Source organism: Lissotriton helveticus, chromosome 5_1, assembly GCF_964261635.1.
Source record: "Lissotriton helveticus chromosome 5_1, aLisHel1.1, whole genome shotgun sequence".
Lineage (NCBI taxonomy): Eukaryota > Metazoa > Chordata > Amphibia > Caudata > Salamandridae > Lissotriton > Lissotriton helveticus.
This window is the reverse complement of record NC_136065.1, coordinates 1,351,645,249-1,351,654,691: the sequence shown is the minus strand read 5'-3', so window position 1 is coordinate 1,351,654,691 and position 9,443 is coordinate 1,351,645,249. Positions and strand designations below refer to the sequence as shown.

Genomic DNA, 9,443 nt, shown 5'->3' with positions numbered 1-9,443 from the left:
TCCTCATTTGGTTGCTTGGTTCCCTGGTTTGGCGCTGTGTCCTGGCGGTTGTGGTGGCTGCTCTTCCTCAGGTTGGTTGTTTGCCGCTCCCGCTGTCTCGCTGTTCGTGGCGCGGCATTGGGCTTTTCCGGTGTTTGTTCTCTCTTCTTTTTCTGCCTGCTAGGGCTCCTTTGGGGGGTGCTTCTCGCATTCCGTTGGGGCTGTGTGCTGGTGGCTCAGTGGTTTACTGCTTCCTCTGTGGGGGCCTGTGTTTCGGCCTCGTGGTCACAGGCTCTGCTCCTGGCGGGTTCTCTTTGCCTTTCTTCCTTCTGGGGTCGCTGTTGTGTGTCCCTTTGGATTTGGTTGCACTGTTCGTCTGTTTTTTTCAGCGCTTTGCTGGTGCTCTAGCCTGGGTTCGGGTCCCGCTTTTGCTGTGCCCATGTCCCCCAGCGTTTGGTTTTCGGACGGTGTTTTCACCTGCTCCTTTGCCGGGCTCCCCTTGCACTCTCTTCCTCTTGTGTGGTTCGCATACTCGGCGGGTGCTCTTCGGACGTGTTTGCTTCGGCTGCCCCCTGGGCGCTCTGGGGTTGCCGGTTTGCCAGTGGATGACACGCGTATTCGTTGTGCGTTCCATGTTTCCTCTGTGCTCGCTTCAGCTGCACATTTCCTGGTATTGGATTTTTACAGTGAGGATTTGCATGGTCCCTGCGCTGGGTTGACGCGCTATTTCGTGTGGCGTTACATGTTTGGAGTCTCCCGGTGGGTTGCTCTCTCTGTTTTTTTCACAGGGTTCCTTGGTTTGGCTTGGGTCCAGGGTGCTTTGGCTCGGTGGTGTGTCTTGTACCTTGAGTGGTGCCCGCCATTCTCGGGCCGGGGTTCGGTCCCTGCCGTTGTTCTAAGTGTGTCCTTGTGTGGTGCATTTATGGATTGCTTGTTTTTCGGCGCCTATGGCGTTGGGTTGTGGGGCCTTTTGCTTCGTGCTTGCGGTGTTGCCTTCCGGGCTTTGGGCCTGTGGTCCTTTTGTCCTGTGGACTCCTGTCCCCGCTGTTTTGGTGTGGGGTCGGTCCCGGTTAGTTCCTTGTTGTCCGTCCTCTGGGTTTTTCCGGGGGCTGTGGGCTGCGGCTTGTCTGTTATGGGCTTCCTGCTGTTGGGGTCTCTCCGTCCGTCTCTGGGCTGCGTCAATGTTTTCTTGCTGACTGTTTCTGCTCCTGGAGGGCTCTCCTTGTCTTGTCGGGGTCCGCTGCTTTGCCGCTCCCCCCTGTCTCGGCGGGCGACTCTTGCGCCCTTTTCCTGTCGACTTCCTGCTGTCTCCTTGCTTCTCCTTGCCCCCTGGGGGTCGGGTGTTTGTTGCGATCCTTCTCTTCCGGACTTTCAGTGCCCTTGGTGCTTTGGCCCTTTGGTGTCTCTGCTTCCTTTGTGTGGTGCCTGCCTGGTCGGTCCGGGGTTTTGGCGCCTGCCTCTTTGTTGCGGGGCCGCTTTGGCGGTTTCGCTACTGCTTTCTCTCCAGGTCCTATTCGTGGGTTGTCCGGTTGGGGTTGTCTGCCTTGGTGTGGCCTTCCTCTGGTCGTGGTTTGGGTCTTGTGATCTGGCGGTGGTTTCTTGCCCCTGTCTGTCCTTGCGATGATCCTCCCCTTCCTGTTGGTCTCGGGGCCTCTGGCCTTTTCCTTGGTTCCTTTTCCCCCGACTCTTCCCGCTCTGTCTCCTGGGTGTGCTGGGTTCCTCCTGCCCGTGTGTTGGTGGTGCCTTCTTCTGGCCATGCTTGGGTTCCCGGTCTGTGCTGGGTCAGTGGTTTCCCTGTGGTCGTTTTTCCCGTCTGGCTTCTATTTTTCCGTTCCTTGGCTTCTCTGGGGTTTTCCCCTGCTTTGCTGGGGCTTGTTGGTCCCTGTGGTGAGTTTGTCCCCTGCCTCGTGCTCCGGGGTGTGTGCGGGGTTCGCCCCTTTTGTTTCTTTGGCACATTGGTACTGTCCTTGCCTGGGTCATTTTTAGCTGCGGCTTTTCTGGCCCTGGGTGCTCATGTTCTCATCGCCTCTCCTCCGGTGGTTTGTGGGTCGGGCCTCTCTTTGTGCCTGGTTCGGGAGTCTCCTGGGTCCGTCTGGCCCTGTCTGCTTCCTTTGGGTCTCCGTTTTTTTTGGCTCTTCGGCCTTCTCGTTTGGGCTCCCGGCTTTGCGCTTCCTGGGGTCCCTTTGCCTGCTGGCTGTTTTTGTTTCCGGCGGTGCTATGGGATTCCCTGGCGGGGGCTGCGCTTCCGGTGTGGGTGTGTCCTCGTTTCTTTCTCCTGGTTTTGGGGTCCCGGGTCCTGTTGGCTCTGGTGGCTTCCTGGGTGTTTTGTCGTGGCTCGGGCTCGTCTTCACCCTGCCCTTCTGTCCTTCACGCCTTTGGTGTGTTGCTGCCGCGCTCCTGTGCCTGTCGGTTCTTCTTTGTCTCGCTGGGCTGGGCCTGGTTGTGGGCTGGTTGTCTGTTTGCCCGCCTGGGTGCTCTCTTGGGCGGCTCGCTCCCTTCTTGTGTTTCTTTCTGGGCCGGTTGCTTGGTCCCTGTGCGAGGTGTTCCCGTTCCTGGCCGTTTGGCTTCTTTCTGCCTCTTCTTCTCCCTTCTGGTCGTGGGCGGGCCTGTGGGGTTTCAGTTTTTTCGCCTTTACCTGGTTGGTTCTCCTCCGGCTCCTTTCCTGGGTGCCTGCCTGGGTTCTCTCCTTGGAGTCGGGGTCCTTTGTTTGACGGGGGTTGGTCCCCCTTCTGTCCTTTTTCGGCTCCCTTTTCCATTCTTCCGGCTCTTGCCTGTCTGTTGGATGGCTCTGGTGCCGCTTCCCAGTTTTTCTGGTCGCCCTTGCGGTGTTGCTGTTTTGGGCGGCCTGGTTGTCTCTTTCCACTGGTGTTTTTTGTTATTTGGTCGCTGTGGTGGGGATGTCCTCTGTTCATTCGGTTCCTCTCTTGGGCCTTTTGCTCCCCTCTCACTTTGTGTGGCCTGTTGGGCTGCCCTGGTGTGTTGTTCGGGCCTGCTCGTTTCTGTTCTGGCCCTGGTTGCTGTTGCCTTTTTGGTTCCTTGTGGTCCAATCCCGTGCCTTTCTCTGCCTTCCTTCGGTTGGGGCAGTTTTCCTGGCGACTCTTGGTGTCTCTGGGGTCCGGTTTGTTTTTCGGCCTTCCCGGTGTCTTCGGTCTTGGGTTGGTTCTCCTACTCGTGGTTGCCTCTCTCCTGGGTGGTCCTTCCACTCGTGCTGGTCTGTTGGGTTTGCCCTCTTTCGTGGTCATCCCCTTCTGATCTGTTCCTTGTGTGTTCCATGAAGCCGCTTGGCTTTGGTATGTGCTCACTATGTAAGTCATGTGGCGAGGAAGACTAACGAGGAGGTAATGCCCCGGTTACTTACCGGTAATCTTCATTACTCCGAGTATAGTCTTCCTCGCCACATGTGTTCCCATCCCTCCCTCCCTGTCTGGCTATCGGCTTCATGTTTGTGCTTGGTGGTTTCAGGCTGATGGTTGGGCCGGCCCGCCTCTTATAGAGGTCAGGTGGTAATGGGTCGGCCATCTTGGGAGGGGATGGGAGGCATGGGAGGCTAACTTTTGCTTTGGAGGGTTCTGGTGTGGAGCTGAAGCTCACTATGTAAGTCATGTGGCGAGGAAGACAATACTCGGAGTAATGAAGATTACCGGTAAGTAACCGGGGCATTACCCTTTCTCCTCCTTGCCCTTGCCTCATTCCCATTTCTTAATTCCTACTTTATATCCTATCCTACCTTCCTTCCCATCACTCTTTTCTATTTCATCTTCACCACACCTTGCTCATCCTCTACTACTTGCTCTTTCCCTCTCGGTTGTCTCTCAAAACTATTTGATCTCACTTACCTTTCCTTTTCTCACCTCCTATCCTGCTCTCACTACCGCAAAACGTTATTTGCCTCCCACTCTTTTACCTATCAGCTGTACACCTTACTCACTTCCCTCTACTTTATGCTCACTCTCCTCTGCTCTCTCCAGCTCTCTCCGCTTCCCATTTTCCATTTTCTCGTCTGCTCTTTAGTGGATGTTCCTCTGCCCCACCGCTTGTTAACAGTAAAATAAAGGGAAAATAAAATGATTATAACTTGCATTATCATTTTATTTTGTCCTACTGTAGCACCATTGTGGGGCTGCTTTGCTCACAGAGCAGGGCAGGAGAGGAGTGGTAGCACCCTCGTAAGTGCTCAATGACTGTTTGATCTGCCAAACATGCATGCGTACTTCGCATGTTCTCCATTTAGACAGCATTACAGCCTGCGTGGAGAACATACCCAAGCTCCCAGTCAGAGTCTATGCACCGAACCACGGCACTCAGATGAATCACAATGCTGCTAAGGCAGTGTTGTGATTGACTGATTGGAAGTCTGGGTGTGCTTCATGTTCAGGCCAGCAAGGGGCTACGGAGGAGAAACGAGGAAAGGAAGCAGCAGAAGGTAAGTTTTTTCTTTTATTTTTTAATACCCTGTTTTTTCCGCATCCTCCCGCCCCCAACCTCCAATCTGTGCCAGCCGCTGTTGTTGCTCTCACTGTCCTCAAGTCCATTCTCCGCTCCTTCCTTCTCTCTTTGAATTTCTTTTATTCCCCTCTTTTTCAGTCTCTTGAAATCGGTCCCATCCACATCCTACCCAATCACTTTTATTGTTTTCCAACGCACCTCCTCCAGCCTCTCCCTCTGATACCCACTCACTCACTCTCTGTACCTTTTGCTCCTACCTTCTAGTCCTCACTTTTCTCTCCTTCTCCTCTGTCCAACTCTGAATCCTCCTCCTTTGCACTCCTCCTTCTTACCCATTATATCCCATTCGGTACCTCTTTTGAGTTCTCATTGTCTTCTTTCCTAGTCCTCCTTCTCCTGTAATTCTCTCTGTTGTAACTATCATCAATTCTGTATTTGTTGCATTTACCATTTAATTTGTGTCTTTGTGTGATTTGTATGGCTTGCACCACTGCTGTACTTTGTAAAACATCTGCATAATTTTTGGTGCTATATAAAAATATTAAAGAAATGAATCAGGCTATAATGCTGTATGTCACAACGCATGCAGGGCCGGTCCTAGGCTTTCTGAGGCCCCGGGCGAAAGGGAAGATGTGAGGCCCCTCTAATTGCATATTGCATCGCAAGAAGTGACATCACAAAAAGTGACTTCGCAGGACTTTTGATCTTAGTTATTTGGCATCACTGAAGCAAACTAATGTGGATATCAGTAACATGGACAAAAAGGAGAGGGGATGGAAAACAGGGGAGCAAACACACATGCAGAGACAAAAAGGAGGTGACTGGGCTGTTCCTAAAAGAATTAAGGGAAAAAATTATAAAGGGAAGGGGGAAGGGAAGTGACGGTCACGTGGGAGGGGCTGGTGCTCAAGTGGACAAACACCCCTGGGTATCCAATTTGTTGGATGTAATGGCCTCACACACCCTTGCGAGTGTCATGCTTCATCATCGGCAATGCTCCTCGTTGGGCAGGCGGTGCAATGCCCAACGGGCTCACCTCTAGGAGGGGCTCTTTATCGGAGATCTTTTATCCAACTGCCTTATGGTGAAGTGCGGGTGAGGGGCCAGAAATGAGTAGAATGTGTGGGTGAGGGTAAAATGTGGCTCAAGGTACCGGAGACAATTTTATTCTGGTGGTCCCCTGCCACAAGTAAAATCAAGGATAGCCGGTACTTATGGGAACTAAAGTTTCCCAGAGTGAACCAGGGCTAAAAGTGCAAAAATTGTGGTCAACATGTTTCTCGCATCTAGTTTATTAACTGCGATTCTTCAGGACCTATATACAAAGAAACCTACAATCTACTTAAACATGATCTAATCATAAGTATCAGTTTAAACAAGACACATTTGTTGTACTACCTGTCTGACACTGTTCCTACCTAAAGTAGTGGGAGACAAAATAGAGTATTATGGCAGGTAAGTTACAGCAAGTGGTACTGTCGTGACCGTGAAAACACTGTGCGTGGTTGTGAACACTGTGCGTGGTTGAGAACACACCGTGCTTAGGTGACATACTAGTGAGGAGGTGACTAGTATGTGATTAAAACCAGATTAAAACACATAATGCAGCAGTAACCATAAAAACATCACAGTAGTCTTTGAATGATGTGTATAACACTCACCTAAGGGTTAGGATTGAGGGGTGTCAACAGTACCCGGCGGACTTGGCATCGGGCATGAAGCCAATGTATTTGGGCTGGGAAAGGAAGTCAATGAGGATCAATGACACAAAGGGAGCGGTTCATATGGTAGATTGATATGTAAGTGCCCCATTTTTTTCAAAAATGGACTTGGTGATGTCCAATGCATGGATATCGGTCTTGCTCAAGTGTGAGTAGTAGCTGGGAGTGTGAAAACTAGTTCCTATGGGTTGTGAAACCTAGGTTGGCATAGTACATACTTAGAAAGAACTAATAGCCATTGTCCATAGTACTTAAGGAAATAGATCGCCTTCGTTGTAGACCCTGGCTGGGGTCGGTGTAGATAGCAGGTAAGTGCTGTTCAGCGTATGTCAAGTTGTACAGCTAGTGGCGTGCGTTAATTATATCAGCGGTCAGTCAGAAGCATTACCGCAGCAAATGTACTTATATTAGCTGATCAAAACCCCGTCCGGGGTTGTGTTTAATTATGCGTACATTTGCCACGAGGCTATGGTTAGTATGCCGCGTAATCTAAGTTGCCACCTGTCTCTTGGCGAGAGTATCGTTGCTGCTCTAGCAAAAGCTATGGGGTCAGTATGCCGAGCAATTTAGGTTGCCGCCTGTCTCTTAGCCAGAGTATCATTGCTGCTCTAGCAAAAGCTTATCGCGCGCTTTAAACTGCCGCCTATCTCCTAGCGAGAGTATCGTTGCTATTCTAGCATCAGTTGTGAGGTCGTGGAAGTAATGTGGGTGGAGCAGGGGCGCGGAATGGGTGCGAGAAGCGCAGTAAGATAAGACCCTGTATGCATATTATATCTATGTAAGGCACGGTAGGGTGTTTGTCCACTTGAGCACCAGCCCCTCCCACGTGACCGTCACTTCCCTTCCCCCTTCCCTTTATAATTTTTTCCCTTAATTCTTTTAGGAACAGCCCAGTCACCTCCTTTTTGTCTCCACATTTGGGGCTGAGACTGTGGCTGGACCTTCCATTCCTCTACAGACACATGCTTTTCCGCAGGTGCAGCTATGATGACTGAAACCGGCAGGTTTCGGTGGCATTCGGTGAAGATATATATCCCTAACACAGCCAGAGTACAAAACATGTTGGAAGTCCTTAAAGAACCATTCAAATTCTGGAGTAAAAAAAGAGAAACCAAAGTCAGCAGGCGCTGGTGTCGTGATGCATGTATACGGGCCGGCTCTGGTCTCCACGAGCAATTAGTGTGCATCTCTCCCTCAATGTCCCCTTCCCCTATAGGAACTGCATACCCTCTTCTCTGATTATTGGGTGGGAAACCATGTTATTATCCCAAGTAGGGGTAGCTTGTTGTTAGGAAAGACCTGCAGAAAAAGCTACGTAGGCAACCAATCCAGTTCTAACCAGTGCTGTGTTCTAAAGCAGACTCTGGGCCAGGGGACACAAAATAAGAATTTTCTAAACACTGAGACATTGTTACAGGGCTTTGCCAATGAACCCTAGAATTGAATGTGACATTCTGAACGTAGGATGGAGGGTGGCCCCAAAGTGTACTGCAGCACGTGTTCCCTAGGCTAGATGACAACACTGTCTATGCAGCACAAGGACACAAAAGCATGCAGCATACAACCACAATCACATTAGGCACACATTACATGAACCACCCGTCTGTTTAGAAAGAAGGAGATGACTTCATTTATATTGGAATGGAGTGGATTTTGTTTGAAAAGGTGGGCAGACCTTCTCCCAGGGGAACAACGAAAAGGGCATTTATTTCTGCACTATAGAATCAGACGCCACCAAATCTGCCTAGACTGGTGAGTGAGTCACCCATCTCTGTTGGTGGGAGCACAGATAGAGTGCACACAAGGTCCTGTAGATACAATCAGAGCCGTACTTTGATTAAAATTGAAGGTCACAGTCATGAGAGCAAGCAAGAACTATTACCGCTATTAAACACAAATGTAGGTAGCCTCTATTTAATTAAAAACAGTATCTTGAACGTTGCAAACGAAAAATGGGCAAACAACCTAATCAGGCAGACAGCAAATTGCAGTGAAGACACAACCCCGGGACACTGAAAAGACACCTCAGTAAATGATGTGTGGAGTCAAGCAAGAAGTAACCTGTGTCCTCACACGGGACTTCCAGGGGCGAGAGGTCAGGCGATTGCTGCAGAGCCAGAGTTTGACTGTGCCACCGGCAGTGGGCACACACTGGAGCAACTGCGGCAGGAAACGTTTCCGGACCCAGAGCCTTGACTGGGGGCAATAAATGAAAGGAGAGAGGAATCTCCGTTTACAAGTATCTGTAAAAAAATTAAAAAAGAGGCCTCACACTTTCAGAACTCTTTCATTCGCAATCATCGCTTCTCTCACAAGTGGCGAGCCAGGAATGAAATGTCGAATGGCGGGGTGGGATGAGATCTGGCTGGCTTACTTTAAGGAAGGATTGGCAGCAGGCCCAGCAGCAGTGTGCAAGTATATTATGTGCGCAGTGCAGGACAGGTACGGTACAGTATAGCAAGTGGTTTGTAGTAGTATCTTGTATGTATTTATAATTTATTATAATATATTAGCAGGAGCGGAGCAGGTCTTCTCTTACCTTAACGTACTCAACGAGGAGGCCCGGACCGACTCTTGCCCACGCGGCCCGATCCGAGTCCCGACTCCACCCTGCTCCTCACGTATGGCGTGCGTGCATGCTGCGCCTCACACACAGCAGAGCGGGGGCTGGCCAAAAATCATGTCCAGGGCCGTCATTGGTAGCGCTTTCGCGCTCTACCAGATTGACCGTCCTGGGACCCACTGTCACCCGCATGAATCAAGAAGCACGTCACCGCCACTAAGCTAGGTGGTGGGGTGGGGTGCGTGCGTGCGTGCGCAGACTAGTGACGGACTAGTTCCCTTCCTGCCTCTGTCTTACTGCCTGGGGCCCTGCGCGAGCGCGAGAGTGCAGCACTGTGCTGTGCGAGCGCAGCGCCTGTGTTTCCATTACCATTTATTGCCCGCAACTGCGGGGCCGGCGGCGGGGCCCCCTGAGCGCGAGGCCCTGGGCAGCCGCCCATACCGCCCATGCCTTGGACCGGCCCTGAAAGCATGCCTGACCCTTGCCAGGCCCTGCGCACAACCTCCGCGGTTGCACTTGTGTGACTGTGTAATGTAACAATATAAAGGGTGCTATTTTAAGTAAGGCAGTCCTATTGGCTTTGTCAAAGATTGGATTTGTCAAAGGTGCTGGGTGCTTATTCGCTTTATCATGGGGTCAGCACATCAACATATAAAAAGCAGACTTTGATTTTGTCAAAAAGTCATCAATAACTAGGACAGAGCAAAATATTATATTCCCTTGCCAGAATCAGA

At 51.0% G+C, this 9,443-nt stretch overlaps 1 non-coding gene across 1 annotated transcript; it reads left to right on the top strand.

Annotated features, from left to right (window-relative positions):
* The first annotated feature begins 622 nt into the window (after nucleotides 1-622).
* On the top strand, nucleotides 623-729 carry LOC144756912 (U6 spliceosomal RNA). The gene has a single exon (XR_013595394.1). It is a non-coding gene; the product is annotated as a U6 spliceosomal RNA (small nuclear RNA).
* The last annotated feature ends 8,714 nt before the right edge of the window (nucleotides 730-9,443 follow it).